This window comes from Myotis lucifugus, unplaced genomic scaffold, assembly GCF_000147115.1.
Source record: "Myotis lucifugus unplaced genomic scaffold, Myoluc2.0 scaffold_26, whole genome shotgun sequence".
Lineage (NCBI taxonomy): Eukaryota > Metazoa > Chordata > Mammalia > Chiroptera > Vespertilionidae > Myotis > Myotis lucifugus.
The window spans coordinates 5,726,797-5,738,039 of record NW_005871074.1 but is presented as its reverse complement, the minus strand read 5'-3'; positions in this window follow the sequence as shown (position 1 = coordinate 5,738,039).

Below are 11,243 nucleotides of genomic sequence, written 5' to 3'. Positions count from 1 at the left end.
TTGAAGACATCTCAAAGTACCTCATAACAATGAATGTGTTACTGCTAGCCCAGGGGTTCTGCATGGGAATGAGGCAAACTGTCTGTAGCTGGCGCTGCAATTTCTTCAGTCAAAGATATGAAGCATTTTTTTTTATCTCTTTGAGGCTATAAGACTGTGTTAGAACCTAAAATATATTATATGCTCTTCTCTGGTTCTTTTTTAAAATCCTAGTAATATTCTTTTACTAACCCACCTAGGGAATAGACTTCTATGAAATGATTTATCTGAACACAGTACGCCCCTGGCCCACATACCAGCGGTCACTCCTGTGAACCAGCTGCAACTCTCTGAGGAGCATTTTTCCCCCTACTCTGGATGTCCTGTGGTCTGCTAATCTTCTATTTGTACCCTTAATGTCTAACCAAACCGTTATCACCTCTCTCCTAATCTCTCCCACCCAATTTCTTTTTCTCTCTCCCAATTTCTCTCTCTCTCTCTCTCTCTCTCTCTCTCTCTCTCTCTCTCTCTCTCTCACACACACATTCTTCCTTCTCTCCACAGTATGGATCCTTACAATTTCTATAATTTCATATAAGGAAAATTATAATGAAAAACGAGGGAAAAAATCAACATGTTATGACGTGTCCAGGCATTTCCGTAAACAGAATTGTCTTATGAGTAGGAACAAGTATTCATCTGTGTGATGTATTTTGGCCTAGAGTATTGTATTTATTTCTGATAAGAAATGTAATACTTAAAACTTCTGGGTTTTTTTTAAAGCAGGAGTGGCTCTTCTGAATATATTCTTTCATTGTTTTGATGTTTAATTATGGCCATTGCAAAAGAGAGGTTATTCGTAAAATACATTACAGGTGCCCCTATAAAAATGTCAAGTTGATACATAATTAATAATTAGAAGCCTGCATTGAAAAGAACTCCCCAGATTCTATCACCTGATCCCCTTTTAAACCTAAATGTCAAATCCACACCTTTCTCTATGGAAGTATATCACCCTCCCCATTTAGGCTGCAGCTACAGTTCCAGCTGAACGTGACTCAGCCACGCACTCACATCCAGTTTGTGCCCACAATCAGGTGATCCCTAAGAAAGGACCAAGCCTTTGCTTTATTTCTAATCCTAGATATAAAATAACATCTCTATGTAGTTAGCTCATCCCTACACTGTCTCAATAACAAGACATCTTTTTCATGTTCAAGCACAGATAAGACTTGTATCAAGGTTGTTGGGGAAAGCTTTGCAATTTTTCAATTTAAACAACTGCTCATACTGGTGAAGTCTTGGTTAAATAAATTCCCAGTGAAACACAAGATAAAGCAAATCTATTAGTATATTAAATAGAAAATTTGTTGCTGCATTAGGTGTGCCAGTGGGGGGGGGGGGTGAATGGAAAAAGAGAGCATCTGGGTGTGATCTGATAATTACTCATTAACCAGTGCAATTAATAAATTCTCCAGACAATTACCTTGACCCAAATATTTGCTCAAGTCCACAATTATGATATGGATGGCAGATGAGAAAGAGATCTCAGGCATAATCTTGTCCTGCTTTACCTCTGCGGGCCTACGCCCAGCAGTGGTCAGGTGGTCTCACTCATAGCCAGGTGTTCAATTTACTTGTGTTTGGTATGGAGACTAGATTCAGGGACTAGGGAGACAAAGAAGTGAAAGCAATCTATGGAGGGTGAAGTTATATTTTTTCCTCAGTCAGCGACAGATTACATTAAAATAATATTTGTTTTACGCAGTGAGCTACTATGACAAAATACCACAAACTGGGTAGCTTAAACGACAAACATTTAATTCTCCTTTCTTGCTCACATAGGCTCACCCTATGAGAGAGAGACCTCTGCTCCCTTCATCTCCTATTAGAACACTGATTCCATCATGGGGCTCCAGGTTCAGAACTTCACCTAAATCTAATTATCTCCTAGACACCCTCCCTACAGATGTCATCACATTGGAGATTAAACATCTGAATATTGGGAAGACTCATTCTGTCCATAGCAGTATTTTCTTGATTTACAAAATGAATAAGTAATAAATAAATACATAAATATCATTTAATAGCAATATAAAAAAGCCAGTTAAAAAAATCTCAGTCTCACTGCTGGCCAGAGACAAGGCAGTGTGACTGTGCCATGAGGCCGATGAGAACAGGACCTGAGTGCTTTGTGAGAAACCATCCTCACATTTCTCCTTTGCCTGGTATCTCAGGAGATGCAACCCTGTCATTTGCCTCCCTGAAATCGCCCCAGTTTCATTATCTCTTTCTTGGAGTAGTTTAACAAGAAGTATTGCATGCACTAGTCCACATGGGATCTAACCAGCACTTTGTATAAATGTTTTTTCCTGTTTTATGTCCCATATTCTTGGCTGGTCTAAACACTCTATTGGTCTTTTAGCCACAGAAGTATATTCAACAAGAGGCATCCGGAAACAATCCAAAATGACAGTCAGGATCATTTTCTTTACGGAAAAGATGATCAATTTCAGTTATAAAATAGATTTTTATATCTAGGAATAATATGCATGAATGTGGTATAAGACAATATTTTGAAGTGGAACCCATTAGTTGGTCGTGACATATTTTTCAAAAAATAAAAGAGGGAGGGAGAGAGGCACGGAGGGAGGGGGGAGAGAGAGAGAGGGAGAGAGAGAGAGAAAATGAAAGGAGGAAGAAAGAGAGAAAAGAAAAAGGAAAATAATAGAAAACATCTCACCATATGGTTAAGCATGAAACATTTGTTTTACTATATATACTTAAATGCACAAAAAATATTGTGCATAATTACAGGATTACAATGCAAAATGTATTTCCTACTCTAGGTTATGTTTAAAAGGTTTTGAATGCTACTCTAAAAGGAAGTGAGAAATAATACTAAAAGAAGAGAAAACATTAACTTTGGAAGTTAACAGGACATGCCCTTTACATATCAGACACGTGCAGATAGAAAAACAATTGGCCAGGCAATGACTATATCCAGCAGAAAACAATAATGGTCCCTCATCACAGTGGGAGCATCATGAGGTTGGGCCACACCAGTGTCTGGTCCTCTCTGTTCTGAACACAGGCACCGTGCAGTCAGCAGGGTGAAACTGCTGATGGCCCCCTGAGGATGGAAGCATGAATGCATTCAATTTCACACTTGTAAAATCAAACACAGAAGAGGGCCAGCCTAGAGCTGTTATCTACTACCTGAAATTACAGTTAAATGTTTTCCCTGGGTTGTTTTCTCCCTTTATATACCCCCTACACTTTTTGGGAAAGAAATAACTGAATAAAAAGTAAAAGCAACCTTGACTGATGCATTTGTGTGACTTCTGGAAATGGATTGGCTGTCTAGAACGCAAAGTGCACTGAGCATTTCCTATGGGAAAGGGAGCAATAGCAGGGAGGGAGGGATGGTCCCAAGCATAGCTTTTGCTGTTTCTCTTTGTCAATAATGATTGACAGGGTGCTTCAGCTACAATGATGAGAACATCTTCTTCTGACCATCTCTTTAAATGTAACTGAGACTTTCAGGCATTCATATATTTTAAATTACTCATCCTGAGGGGATTTTCATTTTACTGGAGATATGGGGGAGAAAGAGAGGATCTTGAAAGAGTCCCTGAGAGAATAATGTGGAACCTTGACTGCTAACTGGACTAGGGAGACAGGTTTTTTTTTGAACTTTGGAAAGAGAATCTCAGAGGCAGAAATGAGAAATTTTGCGGTTTTGCCTTATGACCTCATAGCAAATAATTTAATCCCAATTAACTTTTTCTGTTACAGTTGGTAGAACAGGGGTTCTGATCAAATGATTTCAATTTAATACACATTAACAAAGTTACCTACATTAGGGGTGCTGATCCAAGTCCTAGGGGCATAAAGAAGAAGAAGACCTCATCATCTTATGGGCTCAATATGAAATAACAAACCTTAATATAAGGCATCACAGGGCATGTTCCATGTGTCATAGAGAATGGGAGGACTAAGACATGTTGAACTAGGCTGAGAGGACAGACACACCCAAGAGCCATCCTTGACCTCTCATGGCAGATCCACCACAGCTTACAATGTCCACCTCTCACTGTTGCTTCTCAGTGTTCCCACCAGACCCATCCAGGCCATCATCACCTCTCAAGTGGATTCCAGCTATAGCCTCCAATTCTTTGAGTCCACCAGAATATTTGACTCCAGGGAATTCACATGTTTTTTCTGTCCTTTTTCTGATTTATTTGGACTAATTTCTGCTGATCCTTTAGGTCTCAGCTTAAATATCCTATCCTGGGAGAGACATTTATTGACCCCAAAACTAATTAGATCTTATGGGCTATGTGTTCTCATAGCACTGTGTATCCCAACCCCCCATGACAATACTTGAACTATAATTTCTGGTTTAATGTCTCTCTTTCTTGCTACATTGCAAACAGTATTCACTACTAAATTAGCACAGTGCTAATATATACTGATATATCTTAGATTTATACTAATATATACTATATATCTTAATATGTGAAAAAATATATATACATATATATGATATATGGCACTATTCTTGTAGTTTATATGTTCTTCATTAGAAAGGTAAATGTAGTATCAGACAAATAAATCATAAAGAGAATATATTACTAATCACCACTCAAAAGCCACCTCACCAAATTTTCCCCTTCATTATAGTAAAACTTGATATAATTATGCACAGGGATATATATATATATATATTAGAGTACTAGAGGCCCGGTGCATGAAATTGTGCACAGGTGGGGTCCCTCTGGATGGCCTGCAGCAGGGATAGGGCTGAAACCCGCAGTCCAATGCCACCTGCAGCTCCTACCTGCCAATCCCACTCATCCCAGCCTCACTGTGCCTGTCGTGGGCTCATGCCCCATCAGTCCTGATTGGGAGAAACTTGTGCTGCCACAGCAGCGCTCACCAGCCATGAGCCCTGTGTCTGGCACCCTCCCAAGGGGAATGGCCTGCAGGATCAGGCTGAAACCTGCTCTCCGACATCCCCCGAGTGGTTCTGGATTGCGAGAGTGAGCAGGCCAGTCTGAGGGACTGCACTGGTGCATGATCAGGCCAGGGAGGGACTGCAGGAGGGCTCCAGGGCATGTCTGGCCCATCTCGCTCAGTCCTGATTGGCTGGACCCCAGCAGCTAGCTAACCTACCAGTCGGAGCATCTGCCTCCTGGTGGTCAGGGCACATCATGTCGAGCAGTTGAGCAACCTTAGCATATCATTAGCATATTATGCTTTGATTTGTTGTTTGGTTGTTCTGCCATTCAGTCTATTTGCATATTACCCTTTTATTATATAGGATATATATAGTGTTTGCAAGTGGAGTTGTCGAGAGAATAGATGGTTAGGTATTTGACACAGGGAGAGCATGGCAGTGCATAACTCAGGTATGGGGCACTCTGGTATACTGTTGTAGAGTAGAACTGAGCTTGTAGCACCTGAGTCCAGAGCTTATCAGCCGTTTATTTTGGGGAAAGTAAAATGAAGGTTGAGAATGGAATAAAAACGGTCCTTCCAATGACTCTGCATACACATAATTGGTCTTAAGGTCACATCTACTTTCCTTGAAGAAGAAAGCAACAAATAAGAAAGGGACTCATCACCCATGACCTCTACCTCACTTTAAAGGCATGGTGTGGGACTTCAGTACCTCTAGGTTCATTCCACAATGTCATTCTGCAATTTCATTCTTAGAAATTGTTTTCTGGTTTTCTTTGTTAAGTTTTACAATTTCTTTTTATGAGAAAATGTTGGTCGGTTAGAGAAAAGGCCAGGTTGACACAGGAAACTTCAGACAATGTCTCCAATCTTTTCTACTTAGATTTCCTCACGATTTCATTCTTACAAACTAAAGGGCCAGTTGTGTTTATAGAGCCTGGGCCTGGGATCCTAAAGCAAGACCCCAGCACTCACATTTTGACATTCATGATGTTAAAACATGTTTTCTGTTGCTACTATGACAACAGGGTTTTTCAATTTTCAGGAATGCATAGTTCAGAGGAGGGATTCCTGAAACACTTCCCCCTCGCCCTCCACCTCTTGATAACTCAGTAAGCATAGTTCTTTGAGAGTTATATTTCAAAGAGTGATTTCATGCCAGGATTCCTCAGAGCAGGATCTGGTATCTGCATTATTTAGATTAGCTCAGATAGACCTAAAATGGATTGTCACCTCTCTAAAGACGCCCCATTTGAAGCACTGTTTGTATAAACCTTTTTTAAAGGTTTGAATTTTTAGAGAGAGTTGGGATTGCATGATGTTGTAACATGTGACTGGATCTTGGCACCAGAAGCTCTGGGCAGTGGCATATCAACGGGAAGTGAGGGGAACTTGGGACAGAACTCTGACCTGCTGGGAGAAGTATTTTATCATCAAAATTGCCACTGCATGGTGATAATAAAAAGCAGCCTGACTTTAATTGGTTTTATAATTGTTTTTAATTTCTCTTTAAACACTAACTACCCCTTTGTTGCCTGCACCTGGGGGAGGGAACAGACCATCCCGATTGTCCTCCCCTTCTGTTTCCTCACTTACAAAATTCAGAAAGTTGCAGTTGTAATATTATTTGGTTTATAATGCTAAGTATATATAAGTTAAGCTATAACCTTGACAGCATCTGAATTTCTGTAAAAGGGCAACTATGTTCTCTATACCCTGTCATAATTCTCTTTGATCTTTGAGGTCTGCACAGTATAATATGTGAGTATTAAACATATACTGAAAATATTAGATGGAAAGAAACACGAACTTTTCCTTCTGATTATCTGCCAATTTCTTAAATTCCCAAGCTTTTGAAATAGGGTCAACAGGGGGCTATTTTCCAACCAGATAATTCTGCCAACCAAAAAAAAAAAAAAACAACCTCTTTCTTGGCTGTGTATAAGCCATGAATGCTTGAAGCTTCCAAGAGACATTCCATGCTTAAGAGGTGGAAAAATAATCTTTCCTAAATGGGATTAAATAATGTGTGGATAAATATGTATATGATATTTTAATAAGGGGAGTAGACTGTTTTCTTTCATTTCATCTTACATTCATGTTGCCCTGAATTGAGAGTACAGAGGAAGTTGTTAAATTACATTTAATAACAGAGCCGGGTGTTTAATGTATATTAATTAAATATCAGCAGATGGTAAAGGGAGTTCTTGCTGAGTATGAATAAGGAGAGAGAGAGAGTTCTAACTGCCATGTAATTAAACTGAACCTGCAGAAACAATGGAGGTGCGATTACTTTTTTATTAACACATTATACTTACATGTGATGTGGAAGAATTTAATTACTCTGTTAACTCCTATTATGTTAATCCAAGTTGCTCTCACATTGAGTTGGTCTCTGTTCCCAATAAACACAATGCAGCAGCCTGAGTCACATTCTTTTCAAGTGTTTGATTGCCATGTTGTGCAAGTTGAGAGATGGTCCCCACCTGGCTCCATGCCTGGTGTGCATCAGGACCACAAGGCAGCCTGTTATCACCTCTTTTTCCTGATAAACGTTAGTGGGTAACACCAAAACTTGATAGAAGAGTAGGCACAGATGGGTGAACTTATTTTTCTCGCTGTGACATGTCTTGGACATATTATATTTAAAAATATATATTTTATCGATTTCAGAGAGGAAGGGAGAGGGAGAGACGGATAGGAAGATGGATAATGAGAGAGAATCATTGATTGGCTGACTTCTGCAGGCCCCCTACTGGGGATCGAGCCTGAAACCTGGACATGTGCCCTGACCAGGAATCGAACCATGACCTCCTGGTTCATAGGTCGATGCTCAATCACTGAGCCGCCCTGGCTAGGCAGACATATCACATTGATAATGAGTTTTCACCCAAGTTAGAGAAAAAGTTAGGAAAGAAGATGACAAAATTGTTTCTGTCTTGAGATTGGCAAGCAAGTAAGTTGCCTTGAGTTGCAAGCAAATCCACTGTCTTAAGGTGGATTTGTCTTTCATGATCACTTGTTTGTTTGAATGAAAAAGTATCAACTGCATGCTGGTCATTGATATATATTTTAGAATTTCATAACAATGAGAGAATTTATCCTTTTCTGGTGGTGCTGGTCTAGCTCCCACAAAGTTTTTATAGAATTCTCAGCAAGTTGAAGATCTTAGTTAATAAAGGAACAAATGCTGTTATTACTGTGAGAAGGGTCTTTGATGAATAATTGTGATTGATCCAGAGTTTCCCTAGTCTGATTATGGCATATGAAAACTCTTTCCAGGGAGGCAAGGTATGAGTAGCGAATTGTCTGTAGTTATCAGTATGGTTAATGCTCATGAGAAAGAAACTATGAGACAATGTCAATCTTTAGTGATTATTTTCTTTCCAGAGGGGAAAGTAGCCAGTTCTTCATCTAACCCAGTTTTCTAACTAGAAAGGTAAAAGTATTATCAAACAGATAAGCAAACCATAAAGAGAGGCATTACTAATCAGCACTCAAATGCCAACCTCATTTCCCCTTTGTTATGATAGAACTTGATATCTAACTGGTTCTCCGCGTCTCTTCCCAATGTTGGAGCTATAAATGCTGACACCAGGTATCACCAATTGTGAGTATCTATTCGAATATGCCCAAAGTCAGGGATGAAAATTGAAGTGACTCAGCTCAGAATTAAGCCAACCTTAGTTCTAATTCCCTCTTTTTTTAACTTATGTTAAGTACCAGGTCTTTCAATATGAGTTTCAGACCAAACCCTCATCTTAAACTCTACTTTCTATAACAAAGTCTCTATTTTGGGGGCTCCTAAATCTCTAACTTGCCCAGTATTCAAGTTTGTTTACAATGTAGATAGTGTAATAATTCACCCAGAGCTGTTTGAACTATTAGCTACAAAGCTCTGATGATCTTAAGAGTTTTCTGGTTTTGGCCATATCTCTAATTCTCAGAACTTTATGACTTACATTATCAAAAAAAAAATCACTGAAAATGTTGATTGCCTCCTGAAAGACAATAACATTTAGAGATTATTTTCCACTTCAAATTTAAAATTTGCTTTAAAATTTACTCCAACACACACACACACACACATACACACATACACACTTTTTTTCAGATAAGTAAAGTGGGGTTCAGAAATCTGTGTGCCCTGCCATTCGTCATACCATTTAATTTATGTTACCTCACTGCAATTCTAGGACCCATTCCAATGATGAAACATCACTGGATTCAACTGTGTTGAATTAGTTTAATTATGCCTAGAAAGTAGGAGTGGATGTGGTCCCTTATGAATCCAGCCCCAAATCCTTTTGGGAGCATTGCTTACCTGCATGTAGCTTTTAATGAGCAAATAGAGCCCATGCGTAAATTAGTACAGTCATTTCCATTAGACCTTGATACACTCAGTGGGTTTACACCAGCTGTGTGCATTGCCAGAAACCCCAGGAATAAAATTCAGGGTTGCTCTCTGCTTCTTATAACATAGGCCAAGTGTCACATGAAATGCATGGACAACTTTTCCTTTGAATCCATTGTTTCTTCCTTTTGTTCTGCAGCAAGTTTTGTAGCTAGAACTGCCTTCTCCAAAAGCAGGGCTTGAAACATAGACCAGTGTATCTAAATGTGCAAATGAGCTCACTATAGTTTTAAATGGCACCTCTTTCTAAAATTAAGCTTAAAAAATCAGCCCTCAACTATTAAATTATAAGACATAATTAATAATTCATTTTTACTAATGCAGATAATTCCTCTGGGTCATTTAAAATGCATATGGCAGTGCAGTAGAGCCAACATAAATTCATTTTCTCAAGTCAGTCTTATTATTTTTCTAAGAATGTGGATAGATGTAGGCAACCTGACACACTGTGGAAGAAAAAGAAAAACACAATGTTTCAGACATAAAAAACACACACACATACAATTCCCAACAATAAATAAACCTACCACAGCCTTCAAAAATCGAAAGAATACAGGAAACTGTCACATCTAACAATAAGATAAAACATTATATGTCAGGTGTTCCTCCATCGTGGGCAAAGGAACATCAGATTTTTCTAAACCGTGGGAAGACATTTGGGCAGAAAAGCTAGTCTTTTTTTCTACTCTAGAGTTAAATAAAGTGCTCTAATCTCATGGACAGTGGACCCCGATCATTTTGGGGCAGAAACTTTGTAATTTCAAGCATGGTGTTTACAAAGCTGCATAAATTCAAAGATATTAGTCTAACAAAGTAAACTTTCAAAAGTGGTTAGAGGGTGAAGCATATTTCAGGCCCTGGAAGAGGACATGGAAAATGTATCAGCTCACACTATAGAGATGTGAACCACACTGACTCAGGTTCCAACTGGACTTCAGAGGACTGGATTAGCCTGAGCTTTCCCCCCAGTCCCCCAAATCAGAAAATGTCCCTGCAGATCTGGATGTCTCTATTCTATGCAAGTGAGTAAGACACAATATTTCTCAGTATTCCTGAAATGTATATTACCCTGTGTTTTAATTTCAGTTCATTTCCTTTCTTAAATTTTTTCTCTCAGTAAATGGAGTACAGCTTTCCTACAAGGAATGAGAGAATGGCTTCTATACTGGGACTCTTAAGACATAATGAGTTATTCAAACAGTTCTTATGGAAACTTGGGTCCAAAGTTTGGATTTGTCATTAACTATTCTCTTTTCTGTATACCCCACATAACTTTTTTCTGTAGGTTCTACATTCAAAATAATTTAAGTAAACCGCCACCTCAACATTCTTGTCCAAGAATCCACCATCTCCTGTCTGATTTCAGTTGCCAGGATTCCTTCCACTACTGAGTTCCCTGGTTGGACCCACATGTCTTTACAGCCTATTTTCAGAACAATGGCCAAAGGGATCCTTCTAACTTGTAAGCCAGTCATGCCATCTGCCCAATAACTTCACAATCCTCCAATAGCTTCACAGGTAGGAAAGTGGTCTTCACTACCATACAGATGTTACTTCTTTTACCCTCTCACTTGCTTTCTCTCTTCCAACTGACTTTCTTGCTCATTCTGAAATATGTCAAGTGTAGTCTCAACTCTAGACCTCTGAATTTGCTATGGGAACCCCCTCTAGCTGTGAAGAACTTACTGTGGGGAAATTGTCACATAGCACACTCTACATTTCTCCATCATCTTTGCTTAGATGTTCTCTTATTATAGAGGCCTCTTTTAGCCAATCTTAACAAAATATCCAACTCATCCATTCTACATGCTTCCTCAACTGTGTCCATAGTATTTATTCTGACCTGTGTGATCTGGACTGACTGATTCACTGACTCCCTTGTTCC